The sequence below is a fragment of the Etheostoma spectabile genome, chromosome 6, assembly GCF_008692095.1.
Source record: "Etheostoma spectabile isolate EspeVRDwgs_2016 chromosome 6, UIUC_Espe_1.0, whole genome shotgun sequence".
Taxonomy (NCBI): domain Eukaryota; kingdom Metazoa; phylum Chordata; class Actinopteri; order Perciformes; family Percidae; genus Etheostoma; species Etheostoma spectabile.
Genome location: NC_045738.1, coordinates 23,566,328 through 23,583,159, shown reverse-complemented (window position 1 = coordinate 23,583,159; position 16,832 = coordinate 23,566,328). Strand labels below are relative to the sequence as shown.

Sequence of the window (16,832 nt, the reverse complement as noted above, 5' to 3'; positions counted from 1 at the left end):
TTAGGTATAATTTCCTATAAATGAGGTTTATTGACCATAAATTTGAAAAATAACTGTAAAACTGAAGTTAATAAGTTAGTGTTATGTAGTGTTGAAAATTTCAAAAGATGACAAATATTGAAAAAAAAGTGTCAAAAGTGACAGGAAAAAGGGACAAGAAGTAAGAAAAAGTTAAAAACGTTGATAAAAAGCGTCAACAAAAGTGATTTTCAATTTTGACGGGAAGACAAACACGAGGGTTAAAGGCAGAAAAGGGCTGATGGGGGAAAATGTCTTCTAACAAAGCTGTCGCCTGCATAGAAGACAAAGACAGTGTGCTAAGGACAAGCGTGGGTGAAAATAGCGTCAACCTTTTTGTACAAGAAAGCACAGGAGGGGATATGGGTAATGTGGTCTTAAATATGAAAAGAAATAACACTGACAAATGCCATTGGCAGAAAATAGAGCCAATCATCTCCACCATGACACGAGTGGAAGTAAACACAACAGGGTTGGGGACTAAAGCCACCTCAGACATTGCTGAAGTGTCCTTGAGCAACACACTGAATCCCTACAAAAATCAATAGGGTATCACATTCATTGTTGTAGTATTGGGCAGTATGACCAGGGCCTGAAATAAACACCCGACCACCTGCCAAATGCAGATGAATGTTGCAATTGGTGGGTAACCTTGTCAATCTCCCTGCCACAGTGGCTGGTAGCCAATGAGAATGGAGTGATTCAGACGCGTAATTATCAGTAAGCAGGGTACGCAGTTGCTTACGGGCCCCTTACCAATCTGGGGCCAACATAATTGGAAGACAGTGATTGACAGCCAGGGCCACCTATCGCATTTTCATTACTAGCGACAATCCCAACAGTCCCACGTGCAGCCACTGACCAATCAGGAGTGAGAACGGGTCAACTTCATTCCCGTGTTTCTGACATGAAGACGAGACGTGTGTGACTCGAACATCTCACATTTACCAACAAAACGCACAGCGAAAGACGTCCTGCCAACATGTTAACGTCAATGTACGCTGTAATGTTTTTTCCCTATAAAGTCGCTGAAAGCTGCTGCGGTTTCAATCCTGTTGACTCGCTGCAGCGGGCGGGGCACCCCCCGCGACTAATGCACGCACACACACATAAACACACGCAATCACATACAGTGGATGCAGGAAAAACCGCAGATGAGATGTCCAGGATAACCTAAACTGAGCTACATTATTGTAAGTGTAATGATAAGTTAAAGTCCAGTAAGGACTTTATCAAACTGTATGAATGTGTCCCAGCCCAGGATAGGAAATATGTCTTTATGCTGGATTATCAAGTCGGCCCCACCCCCCAATACAGCGTGTGATGACAGCGCAATGTCCACAAGTACAGTCCCTGACAAAAGTCTTGTCGCTTATCTATTTTGTAGAAACACCTGCTATGTAACCCTGAACTTTTAATAATATATGTGGTGTAAGAAATAGCTCATATGAAAAGCTAAACCCTACCACCCTGATGGTTACTGCACTGAAACTAAATTAGTTCATTTAAAAAAAGATTTATTATTTAAACAAGACCAAAGGTCAAAATTTTGCAAGTACAAAATCTTGTAGCCTATAACAGAAATTGAACCAAATTACGCAAATGCTAAACTATGTCAGCAATTAAATGTGGTGACTGTGAGAATTCCAAATGTAATATCTTGTCAGAACTTCCATGAGCTTGAAGGATGGATCCATGCGGTTTTGGCAAGGATCCAGGACAATGTGTTGATGAAGCTCGAGAGCTAGGAAGCAGTCTTGCTGCCGCCCAGTAGTTCATCAATAGTCTTTGGGTTTGGTGCTTCCATGCTCTCTCTTTCATCTACCCCCATATCTCCATGATGTATTGTCTGTGCACTGGGGGCCAATCCTGGACATCTGCATCTGTCTTCGCTCTGAGGAACTTTGAAGGTGGAGTGGAAGTATGTGATGGGATCACATACTGCGACAGAATTTGGCCTCTTTATGGTTGGGAATATAAGAGGTACTAGATGATCTTGGTATGTTAACTATTGATGTTCCTTCCCCCCTGCAGATCCTCGCACACCCCCAACGGATGGAAACCCCAGACCATGATTTTCCGCCACCAAACTTCACTGTTTTCTGGTGTGTAATCCTTGGATCCATGCGTGACTCCATAGGTATTTGCGGCGGACTGTTGTGTGTAATTAACGAAGATTCATCTAAAAATCCACTTTCTTCCACTTCTCACGTTCCATTCCTTTTAGCATGCTGTGGGCCTTGGCACAGCACACAGTTTTTTCAATTGGTCCTTGTGTTATGCGGCTTGTGGCACTGTTCGACCATGGAGGCATCATTTTCGAGACAGAATCGATTTTAAACCTGTTGGTCTGACAAGGGACTTCAGGGGACAGGTCTCGTGGAGCTCTGCTGGTGGAAATGGGCTGGCCTTGGATTTTCGGCAACAAACGTCCGTTCTCTGAGACAGTGTTCTGCGGGTCTGCATGGACATGGCTTGCAAACTTACCAAATGTCTATTCTTCAAGTCTTTATCTTTTTTTTTATCTACGTTACTTGACGCTGAGGACACATTAGGTGTCTGCCACATCACAGTTGGATCTGGTCTTCACCTGTGATAATCCAATGTATAGTCTCAGCGGGTGAATTAGGCATGGTTTGCAGACGGTCTAGTTTGCAGTTGAGTGAAGTCTAGTGGCTGGGTGTTTGTTTTTTTTTTTTATACTCACCTGAGATTCCTAATTGATCCATTACTAGTCACAGGTGAAGCTCAATCATGACAAGGCGCCAACACTTTTGGACTCAATGGGCTTACCAAGGCTGTGAATATTAGAATATTTTTTGACAGTTTAGTTTTTTGCACTGAACATTATTACAAAGCTGTGGGATTACATGATCCAATTTCTTGTAAATAATCTGATTAGAAAGATAGTTTTCAGCGGCACTTCAGGTCAATTGTACACAAGCGACAAGACTTTTGCAGGGACTGTAGGCTACCATGATAGACAGGATACGCGACCAGCACTTCCTGTTTTTGCACTTTTATTGAGGCAAACAAAAACCGGCTGGTAAAAAGTGACCTGTGCACTGGTCGGAAAAAGGTGTATGACACTCACTTTTCTAATGCAAGAGCCAGGGAAATTCCCCGAGCAATCGGGAGGCCGCACTGGACTGTTCCTGGAATTGTTCACAGCCCATCATCCATGTTGGCACAGTACCTGGAGAGACAACGAAAACCCATGTTAAACAAGATATGGGCTATGTAGATGTGTAATAGAGATGGTCGATACATTTTTTGCTTCCCGACACCCAATTACCTGATCAATCCCAGTTGTCATATATTTTATTATATTTTAACAACTGTGCTACTATACTGTATAGAGGTGATATTATTTCTATCTTTGTTGTCCGGTCTGGCTAGGTTAAACTCTTTATGATAAAATGAAACAGTGAACGCCAACCGACTTCTTTCATATCCAGTTTGACATCGTTATGACGAAAAAGAACATCAATGACTACTTAAGTAGATTTTCATTTGTTTTCGTTAAGACGTGTGGCCGGATTGATGGCATATACTCCATTACTCATGATACCACGTTTAGGCAGTATCGAGACGATTACCGATCTTTGGTCATGACCCAGCCTTCATGCACATATGTGAGTGTCAATTGTGTATTGCGTTTTCATTTATTGCAATTCTAGGGTGTTGCGATTTGATAGGGTTGAGTATTGTGAATTCGGTTTCTTCTTATACAAAACCAAATGGTTGAATAATCACTCTAGAGACAATATATCCTACAGACAAAGCAGTAGTTGTTTCTAAGAAGAAGCATCACTTGTCCGTCATTTATTTCATTCTGTAACAGAAGTACAGTGGCTCAGAATACATTTACACCCCATTTAAAGGTGTCTAAAAATAGATAAAAAACATGTTTGGAAAATGTGATGTTAGCTTAAGTCAAAGAGATGTTAGAAAATCCAACCTTTTAAGGCACCAATTTTCTTTGTGAATGAATATGTGTGTAAATAAGATACAATGTTCTTCCTTGTAAAATACAGGGGAATACACCAACACCCCCTATGGTTAAATTCCATAGAGGCAGGTGCAGATTTATTATTAAAGGCCGTTATTTTCATGTCCGGTACAATGCAATACCATGATACAGTTCCCTTGGCCTTTGGAATTAAAATAAAAATTTGGGAACAGAATAACCTTTTAAAATCCCCCAAAAAAAGAAATCCAAATACATGACATGGATCGATTTTTTTTTCCCCCAACCCTACTTTATAGACAGTTGAGAAAGACGTCACACAGCTTTAACTTGATGCTATTAAAATAAACGTGTTAGTATGACCACCGCTGCTAATGTAGGGCTGAAAAGAGCAGGCAGCCAAGGCAGACAAGGTCGGATATCACACTAAAATTGGCCTGTTCTGTAGCCCTGGAGTTGGCACTGCGTTTCCTCCTAGCTTTTCACTGTTACCTCTCCTCCATCAACACCTAGCTTCTTCTCTCCTTTTCTCCGCCACTACAAGCCATGGCTTTCCTCACATTAACCACCGTTTGCTTCTGGTTTATGAATGCGTGCGTGTGTGTTGTGTGCGTTGTGTGCGTGTGGTGTGGTGTGTGTGTGTGTGTGGTGTGTGGGTGTGGTGTGATTTGCATCAAGAGTACCTAGGGCATTTGGCAGGTCTCTAAAAATACTCACACCGTCGTTGCTCTTTAACAGGCTTCTCCAGCTCACAGGAGCCAAAGAGCAGTGGCGCTTGCACACCACACACCACCCCCCCGCACACATTACATACATTACACACACTCATTCATGATAAACACTGTGTTAGAGGTGGAGCAGTAATGGCACACTACCAGAGATAGGTGGGCCTCCCCGCCGGCCCCGTCAGAGTGACGGCCATCACGCCGGGGCGGCTTCGCCGAGACGGGGGCTTTCCTGTTTTGAGAGGACAGCGCCGATGGCGACGGTGGTAGATGGAGTTAACGTCCGTCGGCGCCGCGTGGTCGCCTGCATTCCACCGTTACCTGCCGCCACACCAAGACCTGCCCTCCCCCCTCGGCCACTAATCAACAAACAGACACACCTCAAGTCGAGATGAATTTCAAAAGAGAGTTTCCATCTAGCGGTCAGAGAAATGTCAAATAACACATGGGAGAATTTATATCCACTGTGTTATTTTACATAGGGCTCAAACATAGGGACCGGAAAAAATAGGCATCTAGCACCACTTGTGTATACATAGCCTCAATACTAGGAGAGGAAAAATGAACTCCTCAGTGTAGAACAAAATCCCCAATTCAGAAAAATTATTTCTTTTAAGTCCACTATGTGCAAGTTGTTATTTTGTTTGATAGAGTCAGTTAGAAAGGCACGTTTTCCCTTATGAAAGGTTTGAGAGATGTTAAGTGACATTAGTAGAATTTAGTCATTTTTTTTAAGATGATTTTTTAGGGCTTTTCCCTTTAATATATGAAGTGGATACACTGACAGGGGGGGGTGGGGGGAGAGATGTGTGTACACGCGGAAAAAGGGGCCACAGGTCGGATGGAACCCGCCCGCCTGTAGACTCAGCCTACAGTGGGGCGATCAACTCTCACTGGGTGGAGCTAGAGGTGCCCCAAGAATGGGGGTCGCTTTTATAATTAAAGCGCTCATATTCTGCTCATTTTCAGGTTATACTTGTATTTTGAGTTGTACCAGAAAGGTTTTCATGGTTTCATTTTTTCAAAAAAGACCTATTTCTGTTGTACGCCCATTGCTGCCGATCTCTTTTCACCCTGTGTGGTTTGGGGTCTCTGTTTTAGCTCCAAGTGAGACACCCACTTCATATCCTATCTTTGTGGGAAGCCCCATGCTCATAGGCTCGAGTAGATCCCACAGCTAGATAACTCGTTCTCCAGCTTTTGGGGTCGTCAGCAGGATCAGCTTGGAGACTTCTCTAGACCAGGGCCCTGGTGGAATACTGCAACAGGGACAGGAAGTATTTCTTTTGGAGAGTTGGTCAACGGTTTTGTTTGTAGCATGTTTGCCATTGAGAACGAGCCTAGGCAGCTACGGTTAGCCACCTCGTCTCAGGCTAGTGACGTAGAAAGCCGTGCAGATGTTGGACAGCTCACCCGGAGCGAAGACAGAGGACATTTAGAACCGGCTCTCAAAACTAAACAGCATGGGTATTTTTTCCCAAGTTGCCATAGACCACATAACTTTTTTCATAATATGGTCACGTTGCAATTTGTTTTTTTTGGTTTTTTAGATACGCTGAACTCTGTTAGTTGTTACAGCATAATTTGATGACAGAGAATGTGAGCGGACTCAATTAAATTTACTGCACAGATTGCACAAATCAACCTATAACAAAATTAACTAAAGCTACAAAGCAAAACATGACAAAAGTCTGGAACCACCCCCCGCCAAATAAAATGTCAGGATGCCGCAATTTGGAAATACCCTCAAACTGGACGGATATAAGACGGGCCCCTGGCTAAGACCCTTAAAATATACTTTTGGCGTTCAATTGAGAAACGATAATAACTTCCCCATTTTCAACCGTGGTCCCCGTAGACCCCTGGCCCCCGTGCCAGTGCACAGTATGGTCTGCACATGACGTCCTGCTAATCCAGCCATTGCTTGGTACTATATTAAAAAATAGGAATTGTATCTCAAAACCCCCGATAAGTCATCCTCTGGGGAAAAATAAACTTATTGACAGCCTATTTAAATGAATTTGAATTATTTCAAATATCCTACTCTTGGTATGGACAGTCATTTTGTAACCTCTTAAAAATAGCTATGTGTGCATTAAACTCATCTACAAAATCCCAACACTGGACTTTTCAGTCCTTTCCGATCTGTAGTACATCATCAGACATTAGTGGAACTTGGCGAGGAAAGCCGTGCCTGGGCGATTTCCCAGACGGAGGGCTCGCCGTCAGCAGTGCTGAGCCCCGTCCATCGCGGCCCCGTCGTCCCGGGGCCCCAGCTTGCAGACTTAGATGTCTATGAAGGTGATGTTTGAATGTCAAGCCGTGTCCTCCATGGCATCGGATGACCGAGCGTCCCACAGGCGGATAACTGATTGATCCAAAAGTTCACACGGATCATAGTTTGAAAACAGAACATAAATGACCAGACGAGCAGTTATTTCATTCTGTTCAAAACAGACACAATGGTTTTTGTTTTTACATTGGAAAAGTGAATGTGATACCCAACAACCACAGTTATATAGGAACAGTTTGTGACTAGCTATCACATTCCTGGCCATTTTGATGGATTATCAGTCCCCAACCGCCCTTTAAAAACATATTATAACCTGGTGCTTTAATGTTCTGTGGAGTGGTGTCCGATGAAAGAGCTCATTAATTTGCTCACAGTACAGTATGTACACGACAGTGGTGACATGATGTACAGTACGTATTTACAGGATGTACAGTACAGCTGGTACGACATAATGGTACCGACAGTGTACAGATTTACATACATAGGTACAGGATGTAGCATTACACATGATTTACAGTACAGTATGGACAGGAGGTCAGTACATGATGTACAGTACATTATTACACGCCAGTGTGTAAAGGATGTAGCAGCACAGTATGTACAGGGATGTACAGTACATGATGTACATAACAGTATGGACAGGATGTACAGTACAGATGTACAGTACAGTATGATACACTACCGTGTGTAAGGATGTACAGTCAGTATGTACAGGATGTACATACTGATGTACGTTACGTAATGTACGGATTACAGTACATGATTTCAGTTGTATCACGCCAGTGTGTACCGGATGTACATACAGTATGTACCGGATGTACAGTACATGATGTACAGTACAGTATGTCACGCGTGTACGGATGTACCGTACAGTAGAACAGGAGTTACAAGGGTCATGATGTACAGACAGTATGTCAGATGTACAGTACATGATGTACAGTACATTATGTACCGGATGTACAGTACAGATGTACAGGTCAGTAATGTAAGAGTTTCATTCATTTAATGCCTTTTATAATTGACTCTGCAATGCATTCATTTTTTAAAAAAGAAAAATAAAAGTATTTCCACCTCTTGATGATGACATAATATAAATTACATAAATACATATGCATTATTATACACATATCCAGTATAACAGAACTCTCAGTGACAAACGTGAAATAAACATAAAAAAGGTGTGACACCTTGAATGGCTATTACTGGCATTGCGATACTTGCCATAGACTGCGGCCATTGAGACATATGTGCAGTGCATGTTCTATTTTAACGTCAGAGAATACTACATTGACAAGAAAGTTAAGTATTTTCTTCTAGAAGGTGTCACCACTAATGTAGTACAGTCTGTCTTAAAGTGTGTGAATAGCAGCCAAAAGGACCCAACATGTATTAAAAACGAGGTTAGCTGTATCTTTCACATTATGTACGTTTAAATTGCAACAAAGAGGCTCAAGCCAAAATTGTGAGACATTGTCTCTGAAGGGAGTGACTGGCCCGTGTACACCTTTCCCATTTTGAACTTAATTAGTGCTTATTTTATAACTGATTTAACGGTTGTATATTTCATTATCATTCCTTTGTATAACCATTCACTCTTCCTTTTAGCTTTGTTTGGTCCCCTACACTCCCCTCCCCTAGTCCTATGTACCTCAGAGTGAGGTGATAAGTTACGTATAATTACTACAATAATAAATAGGATATAAGAAAAATATGACATAATCATTTTAAGAACTGCATTAATGCGGCCAATTAGCTTGCTATGCTAAAAATAACACACAATCTGCTCACACACTCCCCAAAGAAAATGAAATAAATCAAATGACTGCTATTAAAATCTAACTTTCTTGCAGACATTTACCATGTTTACTAAGTTCGACATTTATGTCCAGTCCAAATTTTTTACATGTTTTCTAAAGCAAATACTTGAGGGGGATTTCACATGAACTGTCCATTTCGTTTCCCACTGTTTTCAGATGAACTTTGATGATTGTGTTGTAAAATAAAAGAAAATAAAATGTTCCTCTTATTTGTCGCTTACCCCTCATTTTGTCTTCGGTCAAATTGACCCCGTTTTTCCTATATCAATGTTCTTTTTTAACTACCCAAAATAAACGATCGACTTCCACACAACGCCCTTTGGCAAGTGCAAATCTCTACCTTCATAATTTTGGGGTTGTTTTACTATAAATTTACTATAAATGAGGTTTATTGACCATAAATGCCCAACATAACTGAAAGTTATAAGTGTGTTACGCCAGGGGTTGAAACAAGTAAAAAAAAAAAATTGACTTACATTGAAAAAGCTCATCCCTCCAATCCACCTTTATTTGTATAGCACCATTTTTACAAACACACAGTTTTACCAAAGTGCTGTCACAGAAAACTAACAACAAAACATGAATGTAAAATATGGTAAAAACAAAATAAGATCATCTGGTTTCAAAAGAAAAAAAATAGATAAAAATAATAAATCCTAAAAAATACAATAAACCGAAGACCATCAGAGCCCCCACAACTCACATGGAGTTAAAATCCTAAAGAATAAAATGTGTCTTTAAAGAGCCAAATTGTGATACATGTGTTAAAAAAGGTACAGACGCAGTGACCAAAACTTCAAACACTATAAAAAAAAAAAGGCATCAATCAAAGGGTTGATTTTCAATTTTTGACGGGAGGACACACGCGGGTTAACACAGTCAGCTCGCATGTCTTGAATGTTTGTCCGAAGGACCTACAGTACATCCATTTACGCCGATTTCGTCACGCATAACTTGTCTTTCTCTGTTGCTTCAATGCACATTTAGTGACAGCAGTGGGTCTTCAAAGGGGGGTCGCGACCCCTAGGTGGGTCGCGAGGTACTGCATGTGGGTCGCGACGTTTGGTTGATCAGACTGTTTTATTTTATATCCTCCCCCCCCCCCCTGCCAATTTTTTTCCACTATTGAATGCGTTAAAAGCCACATGTAACATTATTCAACACCCTGTAGTACACGATAAATTGAGGCATAAGCTGTCTTTCAGTCACACGCACACATGGCACTACAGGACCAGTTGATAGCACACACTGTTATACAATATTATAATTAGGGGGTCCCTCTCCATCTCGCCATCAGTTTGGGGGTCCTTGTCCTGGACAAACGTTGAGACCCCCGTGTACAGTTACTCAAATCTAACCACATCACATTCACTGTGACTTCCAAGCACAATCCCAACCAGGAGGGGGAATGCTCAGTCAATTCGTCGAACATTCCGACATGCATCTTTCATTTGGGTCTCGCACCTTCATCTCCTGTGTGCAGGACTCTGTGTATTAGCTGTATAAAACATACTCAGCAAGGGGAACAATTATGAGCCGACTTTTGAAAGCGATTCCTGGTCTTGCCCCTCCGTTCTCTGGGTCATTCTGTCAGCTGCTGACAAATGAGACGGCTCGAGGGTTACCTCGTGTTGTCTTCCCTCCAAATCCACATCAACACTTTTGTTGACGCTTTAATGTCAATTTTTTTTAACTTTTCTTACGTTTATGTCCACTTTTTGTTTTTTTACATTACCTGCACTTAACACTTAGTTTTTTACAGTTTATTTTGGGAATTTATGGTCAATCAACCTCATTTATAGGAATTCAAACTACGGTTTAGTTTGAAATCATGAAATTTGAATTATTTTTGACTAAAATTAAGGAGTGGATGTGTGGATATCCCAGACTGGAGTATGTCACTTGACCTCAATACGATTTCAAACCACATGTTGTTATTTATATCCCATTAAGGCACTTAATTGTCTTCCACAAACATTGAAAAATGCAACACTTTCATTTGCGTTTTATATAATTTTTGTAACTTTTCTTCTTACGTTTTTTGGCCCTTTTTTGAACCTTTTGACTGTTTTTCAATGTTAACTTTTCAAACACTTCCATAGCCCTACCTTATTAACTTTAGTTATTTTTGGAATTTAGATCACTAAACCCATTATAGAAATTATACCTAAATGTTTGCGTTAGGAACGCGTAAATTAGGAATTATTTAGACTAAAAATTAAAGGAATGGATGTTGATAGATATCCCAGACTGGAATATGTCCACCTTACTTTTACCAATGCTAGTCCAAGAACCACTCCCATTTCTTTCTAAAATGCTATAAATGAATAAAGACCTCGCCCCAAAATTAATTAAGGTCGAGATCTTGTCTCGCCAAAGAGCGTTGTGTGGAATCATCATGGTTATTTTGGAATTAAAAAGAATACTGATATGGGACACACGTGTCGATTTGACCCGAGGACACCATCAGGGTTAAAGATTCCCAGAGTTCAATGTCAGAGTTCAACCGGAGGGATTCCTCTGTTCATTCTCCATGTTGGGTGGGCTGAAACACTGCTGTGGTTCAGATTCTCAGTGCTGCGGGACATTTCTTTTAATCAGAATCATAAAATCACTTTATGATCCCTTAAGGGAACTCTGTGTTACAGTGCTCAGATATTAGAAATAGTAAGACATAAAATAAGAGAAATAAGGAATATAAGGAGTCTGGATATTTACATACGTTAAGGTATCTTATGATACAGTATTTACTAATAAATAATTAATGTGTTGCAATGGTGAAAATAATAATAATATAATAATAATAATTATAGTAGAAGTTCCCACATTACAGCCAGTGTTATTTGCACCAAAACAGACAATATTGTCCGTGTTCAAACCCCTCTAAGTGGTCCTCGTGTCAGACACTCGCGGGATGAGTTCCTAAGTTTTGATGGCCACCGGCAGAATTAACTTCCTGTTGCGCTCTGTGGTGCTTTTGGGAGAATGAGTCCTATCACTGAAAGTGCTCCTGTGCTCGAGCACAGCCCTGTAGGTTGGGTGTGAGACATCTCTCCAACATCCATGTTCTCCCATTAACTCTATTTGATCGACTCTTAGATATCCCAAAATGGGCTATCTTGTGTATTTGGCTCTTCAGCCCCCACCCACGTTACATTACTGAAGCCCTTCAAAAAAAAACGAGCTGCTCATAAGGTCAGCGTGGCTCAATAGCACCGTCACCGTGCACATCTGTGCTGTCCACACACACCCAAAGCCTCAGTCCACTAAATAAATGACATGCCTTCAGTTCCTTTGCTTTAGCGAGAAATAGTCCGTATCACTTAATTTTCTAACTTCTGTAAAAGGCTGTCAAAAAGAGACCTATGCTCCACATTGATGAGCTACTTTCAGCTGTAATTTGCCACTTTTTGTTTTTTTTTTACTTTTTTTTAAGAATACTTACTTCACATCACAGCCCTACCGCCCCCCCCCCCCCCCAGACTTTCTTCCCCCACCTACTGGGCGATACTAATTATAATACATAAAAGGACACTGTAATTCTGTGCATTTCATTACAGTGCAAGACTTTAATATTTACCATTTAGCTCATTACTGTGCCATATTATATACTTTTTTGATACCACCAAACTCTATTTCTGCATAATGGTTATACCACATTTATCTCTCTATTACTTTATCTATGTATACCCTTCTTTCAGGACTGTGAGCCAATTCCCCCCCTCTCTTTTTTTTTCTGCACTACTTACATTTTTATATCTATTATTTTTTTATATTTTTATATTTTGTGTTGACACTGCAAAGGGGTTGCTTACATCTCATGTGGCACAGGTGCTGCACTTGTGTATAATACCAATAAAGGCTTTCATGCTATTCTATTCGATTATGCTTATCACAACTTAGGAAGCTTTTTCCAATTATTTTTCTGGACAATTATGGATAAATTGTCCCCATAAATGTTGCGATAAACCCTTAACATTGTCGTTCCGATCCTTTTAATCTACCAAAATGATATGGAACATAGAGCAGGACACCTTTCAAAGATCCTTGCATTAATTTCTAAAAGATATTTAACACTAATATTCATATTTTGGAAAGTAATATTTGGAAAAACTGGCCGACATTTAAATAGCCCAATAAATGTCCAAAATCAACAAAAGCAATAAATAAAAATGGACAATATCAATCTGCTGTGTAACAAAAAATGCGCTGGAATAAAAACACCCACACAAACCATAATAAATCATTTAACTAAAATGGCCATTATTTGGCCGCAATGAGTTTACAGTTACAAGTGTATCAAGCTCTTTTCTCTGTATCATGCTCATTAATTGATTTTCTTGCATATGCTACAAGCCTAATCATAGTTTTAGAAGAATCTTGCACCCGGACTATATGTATTTTTCGAATAATGCGTGCGTTGTGGTTTGATTCTTTCAACTCCTGATTAGATACTTATGCTTCCAACCACAGCGGGTTTCATATTCATCCAGCCACATATGGTATTTGCCCTTTCATTTGCAAATGTCAAACCCCAGTTGTAACAGTCATGTGATATGTGTTTAGTCTGCCAGGTGAGGTATTTTTCCTGGGCTCGGGAGGTGATAGAGCGACATTACTTCCCGTTTCAACCTCTAGCGTTGTATTCGTTGGAAGCACCAGAGACAATTAACAGCCCAATCCCAAAAAAAGGAATTTTTTTTTTTTTTGTTCATAACTGGCACTTTAAAAGCAATGAGTGGGTCCTCGACAAGCGTTTTTTAAATGCCACGTCTTGGCTCATTGGCCGCACACCCACAATGCACTGCCTCCCACTGTTGTGACAAGCCTGTATTGTGGGCCTCACCTCCGATCCTGGCTTGAAGGCGATGCCCACACCGCATAGAATTGTGGCCCCATGGCAACTTCCCCTGCACATCGGGTCCCGTGACTGAAAACAGAGGGGAATAAGATCGAACAGCCACTTACCGAGACTCAATATGCAGAGATGGGAGATTGTTCTCTGATTTTGGATTGCTGACCTGAGCACGCCCAAATAAGCCCAGACAGACACTACATATCGGAACAATTGGGATTTTAAGACTGTTACAGACCAAGCTACGGGAAACTGGCAGCCCAAACCACCCTATTGTTGTTGTTTAAGTTATTTCATTTTCTAAAATATGTTTACCATATTTACCTGATCTACTTTTGTAATATTAGTATAGCATTGTGAGAGTACAAATATCCTTCAGTGTGGCAAATTTACAGTTCACCCCTAACTCCATTTTATTTTTTTCTCGCTTTCTGTAGTGGCCATTTATCACTAAGATAAATAATTAATATAATATATACTTTTGTTGTGAGTTTGCCCATGTGGGCGGATATCGGTCGTAGAGGTGTCCTTCTTCTAAATATTCGGAAACTAGAGAAAAAAATCATTGAAATCGCAACAGCATAACTTGACTCCGGTGTACTGTTGTTTGCCTGTCCAAAATTGCAAATCATCACTATGCTCTTTAACGAGGTTTTAACTTTTTTCACACTTTTGACGCTTTTTTCAACTTCAAACACTGAATTCCCGGCCGTACTTTTACGGCAGTTTTACAGTTATTTTTGGAATTTACCTTAGTGTTCCGCTAAACTGTGTCGTAAAGTCTCTTTATATAGACCTTAGTTGGTCCCTAAGACGTATCTGAAGTCTCTTATATATCGACCTTATGGGTCCCCTAATACTGTATCTGAAGTCTCTTATTTATATAACCTTAGTGTCCCCTAAGACTGTTACTGATGTCCTCTTTTATATAGACCTGAGTGGTCCCCCTCATACTGATCTGAAGTCTCTTTTATATGACCTTATGGTCCCCTGATACGTATCCTGAAGGTCTCTTTTATATAGAACCTTAGTGGTTCCCTAATACTGTATCTGAGTCTTTTTTATATAGACCTTAGTGGTCCCCCTAATACTGTATCTGAGTCTCTTTCATATTAGAACTTATGGTCCCCTAGTCTGTACTGAATTCGTCTTTTATATAGACCTTAGTGGCCCCTAGTCACTGGTTCTGAGTCTCTATTTATATAGACTTAGTGGTCCCTAGAGAGGGGGGGCCAAGGTGGATGGGTGGGGGTGTGGCTTTTGACCAACTGCCACTTTGCTCGTTTTCCAAGCCATGATTTCTCTCCTGCCATGGGGGGGCCAATTAGCTGGGCCGGCAAAGCAAGGAAGGTTAAGTACCTTGCCCTTTATCCTCATAATGAGCAAGATTCCAGAGCGGCCCATCTGAGCTTTCATCTTCTCAAAGGCAGAGCTGATACCCAGAGCTTGTTTACACCTATCACCAATTTCCTAGCCACTGGGGGACCATGACAGCTGGGGGACTCATATTAAATTATTAAATAACCTCATTAAGTGAAATTTTCATGCCATGGGACCTTTAACCATGAAAACCTAGTGGTTGTGCCAATCAAGGCGGTTGTCAGACTCCCAGCCTTTGGCTGAGATTCTAATCTAATCTGTCAGAGTTAGAGTAGGAGCGCCGGTTGTAACGGTTTAGACGTTGTAGTCCCCAGAGAAGATTCGTGTGCAAGATAAACACCCAAATTGAACACGTTGTGAATGTTAGCAACCCCCCATGCATTTCAGCTGGTCGTATAGTACTGTGACTTCTAAAATGTCAGTTTAGTTTTCAAAAACATTAGCTGACGGTTTGTTGTCATTAGGTCTATGTCAGAGATTATCCGATGATGAAATTACTGATTAATGGGGGTGGGTGTACCCTTTTGCAAGGCACTGTTCACATTCTCTTAGGGCTCATTGAGGGTGGTAGTAAGGTCAGTAGTAGGAGTTGGGATCGTCACCGTAGGGTCCGCGGTTTCAAGGTCCCCGTACTTACCAAAGTATGGTGGAGAGGTGCCTTCCCCTCCTGGGCCCTGCCAAGTTGCTCTTGCGAAGAACCCCCAACTGCTCGGCCGCCTTTCCATGAGCATCCCCCCTTCACTCTGACATGTATAGTTCTGAGCATTTGTGGTGTAATTCAGGCCTGTGTGTAATAAAACAACAATTGTAAATGTCATTGTAAATTTCTCCTTGTCGGGATTGTAACGTAACATTAGCATTATTAAAGGTCTGATTCTAGAATCGCCCCGCTTTTCTTCTTGAAGTTACTAAACAGACTGATTTACTTTAGCCTGCCTAAAGACAATAAAACAAAAGAGAGAGTGTAAGACTGGATTAAACGGTTTATTGTATCCACTCTAAAAATAAACACCACTTGCTGTCCAGGCTAACTACCTTACCAGCTTCACAACCCAGCGTTTGTTCACAAAGCATTCCATTAGCTAACTCCTTTTGTGGGGTTTATAGATTACTTTTTTTTTTTTTTAAAGCCCCGTTCATCCGTCTCTAGTCAGTCCTGTTTACCTAGTTCCACTTTTATTTATATCATTCTCTATTTCAGGGCTATTGTGTAACTTATGAATACATAATACTATTATTCCAGCCCGTTTGCACTATGCTTATGATTAACTGTCAGAATTATACTTACCCCCTTCATACTTTGCTCTTCATTGCACTATTGTCTCACCTGTCGAACGTATTTCTTTTTGAGTTTGTATATGGGTTTGTTTTTTATGATAAGGCGCATTGTAAGTAACGTCCAAAGCAAATTCCTCATATTTTGTCCTCATACCTTGCAACAAAAACTGATTCTGATTCTGAGGATGGCGTACCCACGGTTTAGTTTTTCCTTGGTGTCGGAAGCTGTGTTCAAGCTAATTCTGATTGTAGGCTAATGTTAACAATTGTTTTTATGGGATATGGGGCTGTTTACATTCCAGCACCACAGATAAAAACCTTCACGTTGTATGGTTTCATAACTTGTGCCATTTTGGGACGCAAGTTACAGTCCCCAAAAAAGGAACAGTTCATGATTCCTTTCTTCGGGCGTTCGGTCCAGTTTTGGCCTGTGGGTTTTACATAACAGGTGTTCCCCCAGGTCACACATTTTCCCTCCATTAACCCTCATTGTGTC

The 16,832-nt window shown here is 40.9% G+C and overlaps 1 protein-coding gene and 1 long non-coding RNA gene across 5 annotated transcripts in view; both read right to left on the bottom strand.

Annotated features, from left to right (window-relative positions):
* LOC116690706 (uncharacterized) overlaps positions 1 to 4,719 on the bottom strand; it is a 15,290-nt gene extending 10,571 nt beyond the window's left edge. Inside the window, exons 1-2 of the long non-coding RNA XR_004332338.1 lie at positions 4,708 to 4,719; positions 1,410 to 1,414 (exon numbers count right to left, since the gene is read on the bottom strand). This is a non-coding gene — a long non-coding RNA (uncharacterized LOC116690706). The remainder of the gene's footprint in view (positions 1 to 1,409; positions 1,415 to 4,707) is intronic.
* Positions 1 to 16,832, bottom strand: part of LOC116690692 (furin-like protease kpc-1) — a 298,529-nt gene that overhangs the window by 120,018 nt on the left and 161,679 nt on the right. The window lies entirely within an intron of this gene.